The sequence below is a fragment of the Callorhinus ursinus genome, unplaced genomic scaffold, assembly GCF_003265705.2.
Source record: "Callorhinus ursinus isolate GAN/ISIS: 27379988/994484 unplaced genomic scaffold, GSC_fseal_2.0 scaffold4, whole genome shotgun sequence".
NCBI classification, from domain to species: domain Eukaryota; kingdom Metazoa; phylum Chordata; class Mammalia; order Carnivora; family Otariidae; genus Callorhinus; species Callorhinus ursinus.
Window position 1 is genome coordinate 55,848,965 of NW_027397066.1, and position 15,437 is coordinate 55,864,401.

The 15,437-nt window shown below is 37.7% G+C and overlaps 1 long non-coding RNA gene across 1 annotated transcript; it reads right to left on the reverse strand.

The window, feature by feature from the left end:
- Positions 1 to 714: 714 nt before the first annotated feature.
- Positions 715 to 14,360, reverse strand: LOC141372469 (uncharacterized). Its single transcript, XR_012377730.1, has 3 exons — positions 14,209 to 14,360; positions 4,921 to 4,988; positions 715 to 814 (listed from the first exon to the last, which is right to left on the reverse strand). It is a non-coding gene; the product is annotated as an uncharacterized lncRNA (long non-coding RNA).
- Between the last annotated feature and the right edge of the window lie 1,077 nt (positions 14,361 to 15,437).

Here is a 15,437-nt window from a genome sequence, read left to right on the forward strand (position 1 = left end):
AAAAATACGAAGCATACAGGGGACTTAATTATTTCCAAAACAAATGGCATCACTTCTACAAAGCATTATGCTAACCCCAACACCACAGTGCCAACACCTAACACTAACATTAACTTTAAGATAACTTGGCCTTCAAAGAAAGATACAATAGAAGGCAGACATCCTATACAGATGGAAAACACCATGACATCTAACAATAACAATATTGCTGAAGCAACTGGATTTAAACTTGATGATTCAGTAATTGAGTTCCATTCTAATATTCCTGCCAGCGTACATCTTAAACCTGATAGGAATTATTTTAAGTATGGGAGCAATGATGAAATTGAGGAGGTCATTCCTGTGGTCCAACAAATTGCAAATATGGACCAAGATGATGTAGTTATAAAGGAAGTCATCTTTCTTCACCCAGACACTTCCACAACAGAAATTAGAAGAAAAGTTTGCTCTCTTAACCCTGATGCAGATTATGCCCAAACAGCAGAAAACAAAATCATCCTCCTTTCTGAAATCCCTGATATGCTCAATCCCCTATCCAAAAACAAAATAAAGCCCTTTACAATAGATGGCAAAAACCTCATTAAAAACGGAGGTGACCATAGAACCCCCACCACGACTACTGCAAATGATGCCAAAGCCCAAATGGATGTTGAAAGAGCTAGTGTGTCTAAAATGGCCAATTTCCAGAGCAATATCACTCCTTTCATCACTCACCTTGGAACTGCTGGGACTGCCTATTTTAGTGAAGACAGTGTAGCTGACATGACCTCAGTTTCAAAGCTCAGGATGACTCCTTCAGATAAATGGATGGACTCTGTGGATGAAACCATTAGTCTCTCTACTAATAATAACCATGCCAGTAGTGGTACAGGTCCCAAACCTGAAATAGACTTTCCTATGAACAAAGGATACACTCTTCTGTCAGTAGCTCAGTCATCTACCCTAATACCCAAAGCCCAAAACAATCAAGCTCAAAACTCCCTGCTAATTAAAAGTGATTCCTTTTTTAATTTTTTTATTGTTATGTTAATCACCATATATTACATAATTTGTTTTGGTGTACTGTTCCATGATTCATTGTTTGTTCATAACACCCAGTGCTCCATGCAGAATGTGCCCTCCTCAATACCCATCACCAGGCTAACCCATCCCCCCACCCTCCTCCCCTCCAGAACCCTCAGTTTGTTTTTCAGAGTCCATCATCTCTCCTGGTTCATCTCCCCCTCTGACTTACTCCCCTTCATTCTTCCTCTCCTGCTATCTTCTTCTTTTCCTTTTTTCTTAAAATATGTTGCGTTATTTGCTTCAGAGGTACAGATCTGTGATTCAACAGTCTTACACAATTCACAGCGCTCACCGTAGCACATATCTTCCCCAATGTCCATCACCCAGCCACCCCATCCCTCCCACCCCGACCACTCCAGCAACCCTCAGTTTGTTCCTGAGATTAAGAATTCCTCATATTGATGCTTGGATATCAAATCCTGTGGCTAAAAATCCTCATTTCATTAATTATGCCATTATACAAAAATGGAAAATTAATAAAGTATCAGTAAATCCTTCGAACATTCCATTGGAGTCTACTTTCCTTACTCCTGATTTCACCTCTCCCACTGCTGAATACAGTACAGGTAAGGGAACCACTAACATGACTGACAACTCTGAACTGATGATTAATAAGGCCACCATACCAGAAGGAAGGCCCACTATAGCCTTTAACTCCTTGCCTGCAAAAACAGCTGGTATTCCTACACAAAAACAAAGATTTGGAAGTTTGATAGATAAAGAAAGGACTAATGAGGAAGAATCAACTCCCTATATGGAAGTAAAATTTGCAGTGGGAGAAGATGGTATTTTTCAGATAAAAGAAGACCTTCTACCTGCACAACTAAGCAGTGGCTTTGAAAGTAATGGATTTGCATCTGTGGATAGCACAAAATCTGTTTCCAAATTAAGTAGTAGTATACCTACTGCTGAAGTAACAGTAAGGGACAGAGACCTTACCACTCCTGGGGAAGAAAATGATATTCTATATGATGCCACTAAACCCACAAATGGCAAAATACATTTTAAGACTATAGTCACTAAAGCAACAGTTAATGGTCTGGGCAAAAGTGTAGCTGTGAAACAGAATGTGGAAGCAGCAGATGGCACAGAATTCCTTCCACCAAGCAATTCTGACCCCCAAAGTAGAAAGGATCACCCTAAACTCTCTAATTCATACTACCATGTAATCACTGATAATCCACTTACTATCACCAAAGAGAACCCAAATGTTGCTCGGAACACCATGCAACATAAACTGTCATTCTTCACAATGGACAATGCAGACCTTACTGATTATAGAAATGACTATCAAACCCTTGCTGCCATCATGTCAAGCAATGATAAGAGACTGATCAATAAAGGCAAAATGGCTGGGACGGAAAAAATAAATATCCCTCCTGGCAGTCCTGCTATAGTTAATGATATTTCCAAAGAGGATAAAAATACTGATGCTGTAACAGACTTGGCTTCAACAGCTTTCACCTCGCCAATAAGGAAAGGCATTCTGATCATGAATGAAGTTAATACTCTTAATAAGAAACCTAACAAACTAGGAGATGACTTTACCATTTCCAGAGGAGATCCCATTGTGTCTACAGATGATGAAATGCTATTAGTAGCTGATTCCTCTGCTTTAATGCAGTCTGTTGACCCTTTCAATAATCCTCATGCAACAAACCCTATAAAAAAGATCTTTTTGGCAGATATTATAATACCAAAAACTTTTCATAGTAAGTCTATCCCAGCAGCTTTGACAGTAGCTGTCACTGCTGCTTCTCAAGAAGACACTGACACTGTGCTTTATGGAACACAATATGAATCTAAGCACCCTTTCAAGGAAGATATAATAGTGAACTCTGAAGCATATCCCCAAAAAGACACAGGCATTATGGCAAAGGAAGACAGACTTAAAGAAGAAAATGTGAGGATAATATTTATGTTACACCTATTGCAAGTGATAATGTTCCGACAGGCAACAACTTGACAGTTAAACATTATTCTCTTCACTCTGATGTATATAATTCCACCAGATTCAAAGGAACAAGCAAAACCATAGCTGACCAACTTGAATTTGAGAATCCTGCATCATCCTATATGACTGAAGTCTCAAAACCTCTACTTAGAAAATTTACTCCAGAGTTCCAAGGAAAAGTGATAGTGAGAAACAGTAATAGTGATGCTGAACATGACCCATTCTTTGGTGGTGATATTCTTCATCCCATGATGAAAGAAAATGTCCCAAAAGGTTCTATCTTTTCCCCTGAAAGAAGATCTACCTTTATAACACCAAATTTTAGAATTCCAATGAAAGATAATACAAACCCTGCTCCAGAAGGCACTGTGTTATTAGGTAAAGGAACTTCCCACACAAATTATGCATCCTATACTGTTGAGCAAAGTGATCCAGGAACAGAAAAAGATCAAACTGCTACAGATAGCACAACAAATTCTCACATAGGCATTATACCTATGACCTTCTCCATTCCTATCTCCTCTGAAGACACAAATGTGAAAAATTACTCCCATACATCTGAAACAGGTACTCCTCTATCACTAGGATATACAAATACATTAAGAGATGCTTCCTATATTCTTAGGCCTGAGACTACTCTGGCAAAGGAAAATAATCTAGATACTATGAACCTGATCATCACTGAACCTGATAAAAGTGATTCTGAATGTTTCAAATAAGCATTCCTTTGAACTAGAGAAGGAAGAAACCAGTTCTGTTAAAAAAACCTATTCCATTTATTTATGGACCAAATGGACTTGTATCTCATTCAACATCCCCTAAAGGTGGGGTCTCAAAGAGTCTTCTGATAGAATAACTCACCCTGAGTTTAAAACTAAAGAAAAAATCAAGCTATTATTCTCAATGAAGAAAATTCTGACTCTGATATTGTTGCCACTTCTTCCAAAGATTATACCAAAAACTTCAACACTCAACATCTGAAAACCATAGCACCCTCCCTAACAGATGCTACAGAGACTTTTTCCTCTTAATTTCTAGAAAGATCATCTGTGGGGGAGGAAACTCTAAGTGAAGATGAGGCCATCATCATTCTCCCTGAAATTTCTGATTTTGGAAATAAAAAAATCAAGTATTTCTTTGTACCATACACAGAAACAATTGCTACCATGGGAGAGAACACTTTTGGCACTGTGCCCACTGATCATGCTGAAATCACTACACCCATAAAAAGTCAAGGTTATCCCTATAGGAAAGGCATTTCATCCAATGTTGGTAACACAAGTGCCCCAGAGTTGGTAGATACCATCAAATCAGAAAAATCAAAAGTCAATGAAAATAAACTGGACTTAGCTGAAGTGATGCCTACACAGGATCACATGTAGCTCTTGGCTCAGGATATTGCCTCCGAAGCTAAGAATATCTCCTATGTTGGTGAAGTTACTAAAGGTATAATCAAAAAAGCCTCAACAGCTTCTCTTAATCCTGTTAGTGCCACCAAAATGCCAACAAATGTTACCACCATTTCGCCTAATGCACCTGCCCTTGACTCTAAGGAGAGCAATAAAAATGGTGACTCTACCGTACCTAAGATAGATGATGTCCTATCCATAAAATTAAAACCTTTATTAATTCCTAATCAGAAAAAAACCAGAATTGCAGATGCTCTTAGTCAAAATGATGATTCTTTATCTAATAAATTGGTGACCTTAGAGCCACTAGGTGAGCACTCTATTATCATTGACCAAAACTGGGAAATCACCAAGGTGCAAAGTAACCCTCAGCCCCTCTCCGCGGTCTCCTCTGTTCCTCTGGAGGATCCTACTATTTTTTCATATATAAGTGTAGTGTAGTGTATATATATATAGTGTAGCCACTATAAGTGTAGCCACTGACATACCTACCACTAGAAATGGGGGCATTTATGATAAAACTGGCACAATGGCCTTTGCACCTAACACAGTTCTTCAACCTGCAATCCACAAAAAAGAGCAGATAAGTAAAAGTTCCGACTATGCTGTAAATCACCCTACAAATAAAGCAGTTATCAGTCCATCTGCTAAAGAAATCACTACCTCGGGAACTGGGACGAATGCTTTCCTGGGTAAAGGTAAGGCTATTGTGGAGGATGAATCCTATATTTCTGAAGCCAAAACTCCAGTAATCTTAAGAAAGGTAAATTCAGTGAACATTAATCCTTTCATTCTTAATCCTTATGTTGCTTCTGCTGAACAGAAAGCACCTGGAACTTTAAAAGAAACATTTTACCCTGATTCCACAATGAGCATGACAAAGCTGAGAAACGCCAGGGCTGAGGGCTCATTTTCTCTTGGTAATAACTTAAAGAGGTCTATCACAAACTCTTATAATAAATCATATCCACCCGTGAAACCAACTCTTCCTCCTACTGATTTTGTTGGTGATTTTATTAACATCAATAATCCTGAATTTGATCCAGTGCTTGCTGTAGGAGAGGGCAACATAAAAATGACTGATGAGTCTATTATAGCTAGAGATATCATTGTTCTACCTGACAAAGATATCATTTCACCTGACAATATTATCTTTATTGATGACATAAGGAACATTATAAATGAAAAAAGGCATGTAGATTCTACAGGAAATGATAATGCTGCTCATGAAGTAATTCTTTTTACAAAGGACTTTTCAGCAGAGTCAGATGTGGTTTTTCTGGCAGAGGAAAACAATCTAAATGATATGAATCTAATGACCACTGGGCTTGATGACAATACTTTTAAATATGTATCAGAGAAAAAATACCTTTTATGTTGGAGAAAAAGGAAAGAGCCCCACAACAAAAACATCTCCCTCTGTTCAAGGGCTGCATAGACATGGATCTCATGCTCCTTTCCCCACTGCACATGTCACTGAGAGTCTCCTGAATGAAAATCCTGTAGAACCCAAAACTAAACAAAAATACCAAATGTTGATGTCCAGAAAAGGAAACCCTGATTCTGACAAAAATGGCACCTTTCTCAAAGATTATACTGCCAAGTTCAAAAGCAAGTCAACTAGAACCATGACTCACTTACCCACAGATGGAAACAGAAGTCTCCCCTGAGTTTCCAGATGATTTATCTCTAGAAAAGGACACCCTAAATGGACATGACAACATCATCACTCTTTCAGAAGGCAAATGGATTGAGTATATCAATGCTCCAGACCCAGAATCAATGGAACTGATGGGAGACAACAAGATGTTCCCAGATGAAATCACTGATCTCACCATGAGCACAACTCCCATAACAAAGGCCAGCTCTACAGGAAATACATCACATTCGCTGCTCCATACTACCAAAGGGAACCTGAGATGTCACCCAAATCAGAATATAATCAAGATAAACATTTTAAGGCAGAGAGCTATCATTCACAGAATGCCACTTCTCCTTCAACTACATTCAATGTCAGACCTCATAATAATGAACTTCCCTTTGTTGATGAAAATTCTGGGAATTAAAAAAATAGGGCTTCAATGTCTTCTTCACCAATGAGGACAACTCACACTGTTACTGATACCACTGCTCTTTCCCTTGAGAACTGTTATGAAGGGGGAGATTCTCTGCAACCTGATAAAGATAGCGTTAGGTCTAAAGAATTCCCATCTCTACTAACATCTGAAAGGATCGTGCTTATGCCTAAAGTCTTAACCAAGGATTCTGTTCTAATGAGTGATTACTCCTTGACTCACCCCTCAAAGTTATTATCAATAGCATCAGAGACAGGAATGGTATACCTTGACTTCATTCATGGAAATGACATTTCAGATAATCAGGACATTAAAATTCAAACAGATTTTCAGCCCCACCTCTTGGACTCAAATATTCCTTCTAATGAGTCAGTAACTTTTACCAGGAATTCCACATAGGATGAGGCTGATTCAGTACCCACTGCAGAGAGAGAAACTATTAACATTTCTGAAGTTAACATAGATGCTCAACCTCTGGGTACAATGATGAAAGGGCTTTTGACCACAGAAATAAGCCCCTTCTCTTCTGAAATTAAAAAAATGGCTGAACTCTCTGCTGAAGAAGACAAAGCTACTAAATTTGATTTAAATCGCATTACAGATGCAACAGTTCTCATTCCAACTCTGGAAAAAACACTTCCCTCAATCCCTGAGCCCAGTGCTCTCTCCAAGACCAGTAACAAGGAGGAGAAATGCATTTCTGAAGCAGGAAATTTTGTTTCAGGAGATTCAAGGATGTTGGAAGATAATCTTTTCTTTGGTAAATTTAATATTTCTACTAGGCCTCAAGTTCCTCCCAATTTAAAAAGAATCCTTTCAGCTGATTCCACCATGTCTCTGGAAAAGACTTTAAAGCCTAAGTATAAAAACTCTGCTCCTCCTGAAGAAGATGCAGGCACAGCAGGTTTGCTTCATAGTGCTCCCACTGGATCCGAGGTGCTACTACAGAAATCAATTCTTTCTCCTGATTTCACAACATCTGTGAGTTCATCTAAATATTCTGAACTTGATCCAGTTGTCAAAATGAAAAAAGATACCACAACAAACACTTATAATAATATTCCATTTGAGGAAAGAAATACTCTATCACACAAAGCCATCACCTCACCAAGTACCAATACTTCAACAAAAGGCATGGTGAACACTATTTTTAATAAAATATTTGTGCACAGAGATTCTCTAGGGAAAGATATAATCACTGAATATGAAAGAGTTCCTATTACAGAAAATATTTCAGACATTACTTTAGATGGTGAAAATATTTCAAATATTGAAGATGTGATAAGCATTGTACCTAACGACAGAGCTTTTAACTATGCCACAAATGAGTATGTCCTCGAACCACAGAAAGAAAAATACAATACTATTATTAACAAAACTACTCTCATTTATGACCCCAAAATAGTTGGGTCTCATCAATTCTACTCCAGTGCTGCTACCTCTGAACATTTATCTCGAGGAACCCCAGCTGAGATTAAAACTAAAGAAATACTGCAAAATTTGGTATCTAGAAAGGAGCATGCCAGTTCTGACCTTGATGCTATTGTTCTCAAAAGTTCTACTGCCAATTCAAATTCTCAGTCTCCCAGATCTGTGACTCATCCCTTAACTCACACAAGTGAGAGTATTCACAAGTTTCTAGGTAAAACAACCTTGGAAAGGGACACTTTACAAGGAGATGACACCATCAATATTTCCCCTGAAGACAAAATGATAGAACACACCCTTGTTCCAGACCCAGAAATAACAGTAAACATGGCAGAGGGAAGGATTTTCCCAGATGAACCCATGCATCCCATTGTTATCACCTCTCCATTAAAAAATAAGAATCGATTCTTCAAAAAAGTCATTTCATCTGCCATATATAACACTGATACCCAAGGTAAAGCAGAAAATATATTATCCCAAGCAGACAATATTAAAGGTAAAACTAATAGGGCAGAGATGCAACAGTCATGGGATAGCATTATTCTTTTGGCTGAGTTCAATGTCATCCCTAAGGGCAAACTTTCTTTCATCAATGAAGATACTGAAATTTTAAACAAAAGGGCTTCAATCTCTTCTTTACCTAGGAATACAGTTAACCCTCTGGAGAAAACCACTACTCCCTTCACTGAGAGTAGTTATGAAAGAGGTGATTCTGTGCTTCCAGAAGACAATATTAGGTCCAGGGGATTCCTACCTCTACAAATCCCAGAAAAGTCCATGTTCATTCCCAATGTCTCAACTGAAAATCTTGAAATCTCTAACCCAGTGACAAATACCTCCCTGGCTAATTCTTCAATTGCATTGTCAAACACATTTAAGACAATGATTGAATACTCTAATTCTATTAATGATGGTGATAGTCCCATTAAAAATAAAACAGACCTCAAGCCTCACTCCTTGATCTCAACAAAACTTCCCATTGGTTCTACTACTTTTTCAGACAATCCCACAAATAATGAGTTTGAGTCACTGTCCTCAGCAAATAGAGAAACTACTGACAGCTCTAAAACTGAGACAGATAAATTATATTCAGAACCTCAGAGAACAATCATGAAAGCCTTCTCTCCTACAAAAGTCTCTCAACACAGGGTCCCTGAAGAAAGAAAAAGAGCTAATTTTCCTGATCAAGAAGATCCAGCTGCTAAATCTGATTTAAGTCACATTACAAATGCAACCATTCTCAGAAATGCAAACATTCTCAATCCAGCTATGAAGAAAATCCTTCCCTCAGTAACTGAGCTTAATACTCTGTCCACGAGTGACAACAATGTAGAAGGGGAAGTACACATTTCTAAAGCAGGCAATTTTTTTCCAAAAGATGCAAGTACACTGAAATATAATTTCTTCACTGTTAAGTTTGATGCTGCTTCTACTAAACCTCAAGCACCCCCCAATTTAAAAGGAGACTTTTCAGTTGGTTCCACATTAACTCTTCCAGAAGTATCTAGGTCTAATGATCAACGCTCTTCTCCTGAAGTTGCTACTGGAGAAAGGACCATCACAAACACTCCCATTGGGACATATGGCCTGGCACCATGGAAATCAACTCTTCTTCCTTCTGATTTCACAACATTCATGAGTTCATCCAAGTATTCTGAACTTGATCCAGGTATCAAAATGAAAAAAGACACCAAAACAAAGACTAATAATAATATTCCACCTGGAGAAAGAAATACTCCATCTGACAAAATTATTACTTTACCTGCTATCATTCTTTTTAAAAAAGGCATGAAAAACCATATTAATACTATTAATAACAATAAATTTGGAGACGAGACTTTTATAGGAAAAGATATATCCACTGAAGTAGACCCTTTTACAGAAGACATTTCAGAAGAGGTACATGACACCCTTTTGGCAGGGGAAAATAATCCAAATGATGAGGATATAGTAACTATTACACCTGTTGACAGGTCCCTTGACTATGTTGCAGATAACTATGTCTTTGAACTAGTGAGGAAAAGAAATGGCGCCCTTAGGAGAAAGACCACACTCAGTAATGACTCCAATGTATTTAAGTCTCATTCACACCATGCCAGTGCTGCAGTCTCTGAACATGCATCCCAAAGATCTCCAACTGATATCAAAACTACCAAAAAACACCAGAGCTTTATTCCCAAAGACAAAAATCTTAATTCTTATGATGTTCACAAAAGTTCTTCTGACAATTTTAATACGAAGTTTCCCAGATCCATGATTTATTCTCTAACTGATTCCAGTTGGATTTTTTTACCTGAATTTCTAGATGAAACAATTGTGGAAAATAGTTTTCCAGTTGGTGATAACACCATCATCATTCTCCTTAAAGGCAAAAGAATGGAGTCTCCATTTGTTCCAGATCCAGAACTAATGATAAGAAAGGGAGAGAGCAAGATATTCACAAGTGATTCCATCAATCCTGCTGTGATCACCTATCCTAAAGAATATAAAGACCAATTCAGAAGGAAAGACGTTTCATTTGCTTTGTATAATCATGATGCCCCAAATGAAGCAAAAACCACCATATCAGCCAAATTCAATGCAAATAAACATAAACCAAACTTGGCAGACATGCCCCATTCACAGAACAACATTATTCCTTTGGCTGATTATCTTCCCATTATTGGTAAAAAAATACTGAGAAAGCAAACAGAACTCCAATCTTTTCTTCATCTATGAATAAGGCAGCCAGCCCTGTGGCTGATTCCATTGTTCTTTCCGCTGAAGACAGTTATGAAGGAGGTGATTCTATGTTACCTGGAGAAGATGTTAAATCTAGGGGATTCTCATCTCTATAAACATCTGCCATGCTTAGTCCTAATTCCTTGCCTGAAAATCCTGAAACCTCTGGCCTAATAACAGATAAATCCTTATCTGAATCTGTAATAAATAGGTCAGAAATGTTAGAAAGAGCAACTGAATATGCTGATGCCATTAATGGTGGTGATGTTTCAGAGAGACAGGTCATAATAAGTCAAGCTGACATTCCTTCCTATCCATTGGCCCAGAATATTTCCCCAACTGGATCAACTACTTTTTCAGATAGTACCACAGATGATGAAGTTGATTCATTTTTCTCTCTGAAGAGAGATACTCCTGAGAACTATAAAACTAAGACTGACAAAATATATTTCATATCTCAAAGACCAATGATGAAAGCCTCATCCCTTAGAGAAGACTCTCAAGATAGTGTCTATGAAAGAAGGAAAATAGCTGATCTTCTTGATCAAGAAGATCCAGCTGCTAAATTGGAATTACATAATTTTACAAATACAACAGTTTTCATCCCAGCTATGAGGAAAATCCTTCCATCAGGAACTGAACCCAATCCCCTCTCCAAGAGGGACAGCAATATGGAAGACTCTTTCACTGTTAAATTTAATGGTACTTCCTACAAGCCTCAAACACCTCCCAATTTAAAAGGAATCTTTTTAGCTAATTCCACATTAATTCTTCCAGAAGATGTTAGGCCTACCTCTCATGATAAAGTCACTAAGACAGGAGGGTCCATCACAAATCCTCCAACGAGACTAGATAGCCTACAATGGAGGTCAACTTTTTCTCCTTCTGATTTCACAACGTCCATGGGGACTTCCAAATATTCTGAACTTGTTCCAGTTACTAGTATGGGAAAAGATATGACCAAAGAGACTGATTATAACATTCCACATGAGAAAATAATTATTCCATCTGATAAAGCTATCATTTCACCTATTATTACCTCTGAAAAAGACATGGCAAGTAATTTACAAGGCAATATATCTGAGCAGAAAGATTTCATGGAGAGAGGGACATCAGCTGAATATGGAATCACTTATTTTACAGAAGACATTTCAGAAAGAGTGGATGACATTTCTTCTGCAGGCAAAATCACTCCAGCATATATGGACCATACAACTATGACAGCTGATGACAGTGGTTCTGAATATGTCTCAGATATGCATGCCTTTGAATTAGAAGATAGAGCAAATAATTCCCTGATAAAAATGGGTATACTCATATATGGCCCCAAGACACATGTGTCTCATGCACCATATACCACAGTTGCTGCTTCAGACAGTTTATCTAAAACAATATCTCCAGGGCTGAAAGCTAAAGAAAATTACCAACCTATGATTCCTAGACAGGAAAATAGCAATGACACTGACGCCATTGCTCTCAAGAATTCATTCCAATGCCAATGTCAATACCAAAGCTCACAGACCTAAAACTCACTTCCTAATTGATGCAAGTATAAACTTTCCTTCTAGTTTTTCTGACAAAACACCTGCAGGAAAAAGCACCATAAATAGTGATGATGACACCGTAATTCCCTCTGAAGGCTTTGACTTAGAAAATAAAATAACTGAGCATTCCCTTTCTCCAGACATGAAACCTGTAGTTAACAGCAAGACATTCACAACTGATACTACTAATCATGCTTTTAAAAATAGTGATAATTTTCTCAGGAGAAATACTTCACCTACCATTTATAAGACATTTACACTCAGGAAAGCAGACACTACCACATCCAGTATATCTGATTTTACTGAAGATCAAATGGGTATAGCTACAATATCTGATTCAAGGTTTAGTAATTTTCCTTTAGCTCAGCTTTCCAGTGATGACATCTCCAATGTGAAAGAAAACACAGAAGATGCAATCAACACAGCTCTTACATTAGTTTATCCTTTGAAAAATATGTCAGCCAACATTCCATATGCTCCTGCTATTTCTACTAAGAACAAAAATAACATTGGTCATTATAGTCTTCCATCATCAGAGAGTGTCAGGTCTCTAGGACTTGCATCTATGGGACTACCTGAAATTTTCATCCTAACTTCTAAAGATCCTACTAAAGAAACTGCAGCCCTCAAACTTATAAAAGGCACATATATTACCCAATAGTGTTAATATCGGCAGCATCAGAGCCTGTGTCTATAGACTCACCTTACTTCAATAAAGGCATTGCCTCAGAAGGACAAAACACTAGAAGTCAAAGAGTCCCAAAGACTTTCCCTTTGGTTTATACTGTTCTCCAAGCTGATTCCACAGGTTCTTCAGACAATATGGCTAATATCGAAGCGAATACAACTGCTACTACTGTCACCCGAAGCAAAATTTTTGATATTGATGCCTTTGGTGATCAAAATTCAGAACCCAAGAAAACAACCACCAAGTTTTCTACTCTTTCTTCTAATGAATATAGTGAACCAAATTTCTATTACACAAGGGAAATAACTAAAGCTTCTGCAGTGAAAGACACAGCTGAAGTGAATCACCTTACAGATGTAAATAGAACAACAGGAAATGATCCAGTTATTCAGGTGGAAAGAAACTCCCTAAAAGATGCTGACCTAAAGCCTTATCTTGTAAATAAAAATGTCATTGCTGATAATAAATCAGGGAATAAGGATGATGACATTGTCCCTGTAGCAGCTTACTCAAGCTTTCACAAGCCAAAGGATTCCCTCTCAGATGGCTATGTTCCTCAGGAAACTTACTTCATTACTGGGAACTCAAATTTGCTCACAGAAGTGATCGACATTATTCCTACCAATGAAAAATCTTTATCTTACACAGAGATCATTTCCATGGTAGAGGAAAATCCTCAGTTGGAATTTAATTAGCTAATTTCAGAGCAACAAATACTGAATTTCAAACTTCAGAAAGCACAAATGATACCCAAGAAATCACTGTCGAGAAAAAAAAATATTATCTAGGTTTCAAGAAATTTGTATTGTACCATAAGCTAAAGGAAATACTTTCCTTAGGGCTGATATTCTTCAGTCACATACAGAAACAATTATTCTAAAGGACATCCTTGAGAAGCCTACAAACTACAAAGCAGACGTGAGTGTCTTAACTGACCCTGCTATAATATATGCCATTTTCCTTGGAAACAAAAAAATAGTGACACCACAGGCCAATGCATCCTTCAATTACAATTTCCTTACTCATGGACCCAACATTCCAATCACTGGAGGGGAAGAGGACAAACATGTGGATGTTGTCATAATTAAATCTCAAGATGTAATTGCTCCTCTCACCTCCCTCCCTGTATCTGAAGCTGGGAATTCTCTCAGGAATGAAGATACTGAACCTGAAACCTCCTCAGCAAACACATTCCAATAGTGAGTATAATCACTGCACCTAGGATTAACTCTATTTTCTCCAATAAATAAATAAATAAAATTTGAAGATATATAGTCTTTTTCTAAAGTAGGAATTCTAGTGTCCATAGAAGACACCACTTAACCTCAATTGATTCTTTCAAAATCGCACATGACATTTCATCTGATAAACCTCAAGATATTCTCCATACAAAGACAGTCTTAAGGGTGGGCATCACTATGACATCAGCATTTTCGAAGTCTGTATCTGAGGACTCTTCCTAGTCAAGTATCCATGAAAATCATAAATTGCCAAATAACCTTCCTGAGGCCTTATTGAGAAGTCTCCTTTTGTTAACAGCTTCCCCTTTTTCACTTAAAAAAAAACAAACATTTTTTGCATCGTGGATCTGAAGAATTTGCTACTTAAACATAAACTTGATGCTTTCCTGAGAAAAGACAGTTTCCATTAGAGTAATAGACACTACAATAAAGGAAACAACTACTTAGATAAAATGAAACTCACCTATAGAATCTGATCCTCTGTCCTTAAGTCAGCTAATATCTTTGGTTGTAATGATCTATTGGTCAATTAAGAGTTTCCCATGTTCCCTGGAGCAAATGACTCCAGTTCCATCCACAAAATTGCTAAAATTCCAGCAGTCCCACCAGGATTTTCACCATATGCTTCCTGCTCTTTGATGGATGATATACACTCCCAATGTGAGGTGTCCTTTTTGAGGTCAATGGTTCAAAAAAAAAAAGATAATGGTAATAATATCCTCTAAAGGAAAGAAAAGACTTACTATGCTATAATCAATGTGATCCCACCTCACAGCTATTATTACTAGAAACAGAGTTTGGTGTGAGCACAACAGTAATCCCTGAAATTAAAAACTATTTGAGAAATTAGTATCTATGAAGATGATATCATATCACCTGACATTTCTTTTTTTTTTATTTATTCATTTGAGAGAGACAGAGAGAGAGCATCAGCTGGGAGAGGGGCAGAGGGAGAAGCAGATTCCCCGCTGAGCAGGGAGTCCAACATGGGTCTCGATCCCAGGACCTTGGGATCATGACCTGAGCTGAAGGCAGACGTCTCACTGATTTGAGCCCCCCAGGTGCCTCTCACCTAACATTTCTAACCAGAAATTAAATGCTCATAAAAATGAATATTTTGCTCCTTATTCTAATTCTATTCAATATAACATATACCAAGTACTCCAAGCTGACTTCTAGCAATTATACAGCTAACACTTCCACCTTTTTTTTCCCTTTTTGTACACAAAAAAGAATTCCCCCGAAAAGGACACCAAGTCTTCTGTTTATAGCATGCCTTATCCTGAATTAAGTCTCACAAACTCTAGATGAT